General features: G+C 45.9%; 1 long non-coding RNA gene across 2 annotated transcripts in view; it reads left to right on the top strand.

The window, feature by feature from the left end:
* The window catches only part of LOC124029531, a 9859-nt gene extending 7483 nt beyond the window's left edge, over positions 1–2376 (top strand). The window contains exon 4 of one of the 2 annotated variants that reach the window (XR_006837791.1): positions 2349–2376. This is a non-coding gene — a long non-coding RNA (uncharacterized LOC124029531). Of the gene's footprint in view, positions 1–1387; positions 1402–2348 lie in introns of those variants that run through there. The other variant, XR_006837790.1, reaches the window with a different exon arrangement.
* The last annotated feature ends 2652 nt before the right edge of the window (positions 2377–5028 follow it).

The following is a 5028-nucleotide window of genomic DNA, read 5'->3' on the forward strand; positions in this document are numbered from 1 at the left end:
CCTACACACACACACACACACACACACACACACACACACACACACACACACACACACACACACCTACACACACACACCTACACACACACCTACACACACACACACCCTGACTACACACACACACACACACACACACACACACACACACACACACACACACACACACACACACACACACACACACACCTACACACCTACACACCTACACACCTACACACCTACACACACACACACACACACCCTGACTACACACACACACACACACACACACACACACACACACACACACACACACACACACACACACACACACACACACACACACACACACACACACACACACACACACATTGTAATATGAACATGTAACGTCAGATTGTCATTGTGATTCTGCAGGTCTCTCTGATTCTGCAGGTCTATCTGATTCTGCAGGTCTATCTGATTCTGCAGGTCTATCTGATTCTGCAGGTCTATCTGATTCTGCAGGTCTCTCTGATTCTGCAGGTCTATCTGATTCTGCAGGTCTCTCTGATTCTGCAGGTCTATCTGATTCTGCAGGTCTCTCTGATTCTGCAGGTCTCTCTGATTCTGCAGGTCTCTCTGATTCTGCAGGTCTCTCTGATTCTGCAGGTCTATCTGATTTTGCAGGTCTCTCTGCATTCTGCGGTCCGTGTGACTCCAGACTCGTCTCTCTGATGGCAGGTCCATGTTGAACTCCCAGAGAATCCCTCTGACGCTGCTCTGTGTGCCGCCGCCACCCTCCATCCGGAGACCTGGTAACAGACACGACCACAGACACACAGCTAACCACAGACCACAGACACACAGCTACGACCACAGACACACAGACACACAGCTACGACCACAGCCACACAGCTACGACCACAGACACACAGCTACGACCACAGACACACAGACACACAGCTACGACCACAGACACGACACAGACACACAGCTACGACCATAGACACACAGCTACGACCACAGACACACAGCTACGACCACAGACACACAGATACACCACAGACACACAGACACGACCACAGACACACAGCTAGACCACAGACACGACCACAGACACACAGATAGACCACAGACACACAGCTACGACCACAGACACACAGCTGCGACCACAGACACACAGCTACGACCACAGATACGACCACAGACACACAGACACGACCACAGACACACAGCTACGACCACAGACACAGACACGACCACAGACACACAGACACACAGCTACAGACACAGACACAGACACACAGCTATGACCACAGACACACAGCTACGACCACAGACACACAGCTACGACCACAGACACACAGCTACGACCACAGACACACAGACACACGTGGTCCAGCTGACTAACTGGGTATTGTTTCAGTCCTCCAGGCCTCAGATAGAAGGTCGAGCTGACTGACTAACTGGGTATTGTTTCAGTCCTCAGATAGAAGGTCAGCTGACTGAGCTAACTGGGTATTGTTTCAGTCCTCAGATAGAAGGTCGTAGCTGACTGACTAACTGGGTATTGTTTCAGTCCTCAGATAGAAGTTCGTAGCTGATTGACTAACTGGGTATTGTTTCAGTCCTCAGATAGAAGGTCGTAGCTGACTGACTAACTGGGTATTGTTTCAGTCCTCAGATAGAAGTAGCTGACTGACTAACTGGGTATTGTTTCAGTCCTCAGATAGAAGTTCGTAGCTGATTGACTAACTGGGTATTGTTTCAGTCCTCAGATAGAAGGTCGTAGCTGATTGACTAACTGGGTATTGTTTCAGTCCTCAGATAGAAGGTCGTAGCTGATTGACTAACTGGGTATTGTTTCAGTCCTCAGAAGGTCGTAGCTGACTGACTAACTGGGTATTGTTTCAGTCCTCAGATAGAAGTTCGTAGCTGATTGACTAACTGGGTATTGTTTCAGTCCTCAGATAGAAGGTCGTAGCTGATTGACTAACTGGGTATTGTTTCAGTCCTCAGATAGAAGGTCGTAGCTGACTGACTAACTGGGTATTGTTTCAGTCCTCAGATAGAAGGTCGTAGCTGACTGACTAACTGGGTATTGTTTCAGTCCTCAGATAGAAGGTCGAGCTGACTGACTAACTGGGTATTGTTTCAGTCCTCAGATAGAAGGTCGTAGCTGATTGACTAACTGGGTATTGTTTCAGTCCTCAGATAGAAGGTCGTAGCTGATTGACTAACTGGGTATTGTTTCAGTCCTCAGATAGAAGGTCGTAGCTGATTGACTAACTGGGCATTGTTTCAGTCCTCCGATAGAAGGCCTCAGACTGAAATCGTATTGTTTCAGTCCTCAGATAGAAGGTTGGATTGACTAACTGGGTACAGAGTCCTCCAGGCCTCAGACAGAAGATCGTAGCTGTTCTGACTGGGCCCTACAGATGGACAGACACACTGATCCCAATGACAGACACAGATGAACAGACTGACCACAGACACACTGATCAACAGACCGATAACAGACAGACTGACACTGACCAGGACAGACAGACGGAGGGTCGAGTCTCTCTCTCTCCTGCTGGATCATCTCAACCACAAACCCTCCTGTGTCTCTCTGCTCTGCGTCTCCGTGTCCAGCGCTCTCCCTACATAACAGACATGGTAAGAGTCTATCATAACAGACATGGTAAGAGTCTATCGTAACAGACATGGTAAGAGTCTATCGTAACAGACATGGTAAGAGTCTATCGTAACAGACATGGTAAGAGTCTATCATAACAGACATGGTAAGAGTCTATCATAACAGACATGGTAAGAGTCTATCATAACAGACATGGTAAGAGACTGTCCTTTTCCACTACTCTGTGTGTTTGTCATGGCCCTTAGAGATGGATAGTAGCTATCCCATAGCAGTAGAGGGATTTACTATTGTCACTACTTGAATTTGGGGGCGTGCTGGACAAATCTCTCTTTTTTTCATATGGGTCCTTCAATCTCTGTCAATTCAATCAAGGGCTTTATTAGCATGGAAAATATAGGCAACATTTGCCAAAGCAAGTGAGGTAGATAAGATATAAAGTGAATATATAAAGTGAAATAAACAATAAAAATGAACAGTAAACATTAAACATACAGACGTTTCAAAACAATAAAAACATTACAAATGTCATATTATATATATACAGTGTTTTTAACAATGTACAAATGGTAAAGAACACAAGATAAAAAAATAAGCATAGATATGGGTTGTATTTACAATGGTGTTTGTTCTTCACTGGTTGCCCTTTTTCTCGTGGCAACAGGTCACAAATCTTGCTGCTGTGATGCACACTGTGGTATTTCACCCAGTAGATATGGAGTTTATCAAAATTTGATTTGTTTTTGAATTTTTGTGGATCTGTGTAATCCGAGGAAATATGTCTCTTAATATGGTCATACTGGGCAGGAGGTTAGGAAGTGCAGCCAGTTTCCACCTTATTTGTGGGTAGTGAGCACATAGCCTGTCCTCTTGAGAGCTATGTTCTGCCTACGGCGGCCTTTCTCAACAGCAAGGCTATGCTCACTGAGTCTGTACATAGTCAAAGCTTCCTTACTTTAGTCAGTCACAGTGGCAGTAGCCCTGCCGCTGTGTACTTCTGTGTAGGGCCAGCATTCTAGTTTGCTTGTTTTTTTGTTAATTTTTCCAATATGTCAAATCTGTCTGTCTCTCTCTCTCTCTCTCTCGCTTCTCGCTCTCGCTCTCTTCTCTCTCTGTCTCTATTTCTCTCTCTCTGTCTCTTTCTCTCTCTCTTTCTCGCTCTCTCCCTCTGTCTCTATTTCTCTCTCTCTGTCTGTCTCTCTGTCTGTCTTGCTCTCTATCTCTCTCTGTCTCTCTGTCTGTCTTGCTCTCTGTCTCTCTGTCTGTCTCTATTTTCTGTCTCTCTCTCTGTCTCTCTGTCTGTCTCTCTATTTTCTGTCTGTCTCTGTCTGTCTCTCTCTCAGGATTCATCTGCCTCCGTCATCCTTGCTGTGGTGTCACTCCTGAGGGGATCTGTAACGGCCACTTCTCACTCGAGAGCAAGGCTGCTATTGGCTGTAGCAAAGCATCCACCAACCTGATTGGCTGCAGCAAGGTCCAGAGGTGTTGCCTAGACTCCTGGCTAGCCTTAGCACCTGCCCTGGGTGAGAATCTAGACTCTGGGAGCGTGTTCAGAAATACAAATCATGTTTAAAAGCGAACCAAATTTTTTTAAAAAAGCGTTGTTATTTTAGGAGCTGTGGAACGGGTGCTGAGGTGTTCCATGTTCTAGTGCAGAAACCTACAGAACCCTGACTCAGACCCCACCGTGAGACACACCTTACAAACACCCAACACACAACATCTAACTCAGTTTGGTTTCTCTCCTGTTTCTCCTAGTTTCCTAGTGGATTAATGACCTGTGTGTGTGTGTGTGTGTGTGTGTGTGTGTGTGTGTGTGTGTGTGTGTGTGTGTGTGTGTGTGTGTGTGTGTGTGTGTGTGTGTGTGTGTGTGTTCCTTCTGTCTCCTGTGTTCAGGTGCTCCAGAAGAACTACCAGGCCATGTTGAGGTGGCTTCGTGTGTCTGCAGAGCCTCACTCACTGGCTGATCTGGTCACTGAAGGTACAGAGAACCAATCAAAAATCAATATATCTGGTCACTGAAGGTACAGGGAGTCAATATCAATATATCTGGTCACTGAAGGTACAGGGAGTCAATATATCTGGTCACTGAAGGTACAGGGAGTCAATATCAATATATCTGGTCACTGAAGGTACAGGGAGTCAATATATCTGGTCACTGACGGTACAGGGAGTCAATATATCTGGTCACTGAAGGTACAGGGAGTCAACATATCTGGTCACTGAAGGTACAGGGAGTCAATATCAATATATCTGGTCACTGAAGGTACAGGGAGTCAATATCAATATATCTGGTCACTGAAGGTACAGGGAGTCAATATCAATATATCTGGTCACTGAAGGTACAGGGAGTCAATATCAATATATCTGGTCACTGAAGGTACAGGGAGTCAACATCAATATATCTGGTCACTGACGGTACAGGGAGTCAA

This window comes from Oncorhynchus gorbuscha, unplaced genomic scaffold (assembly GCF_021184085.1).
Source record: "Oncorhynchus gorbuscha isolate QuinsamMale2020 ecotype Even-year unplaced genomic scaffold, OgorEven_v1.0 Un_scaffold_6723, whole genome shotgun sequence".
Lineage (NCBI taxonomy): Eukaryota > Metazoa > Chordata > Actinopteri > Salmoniformes > Salmonidae > Oncorhynchus > Oncorhynchus gorbuscha.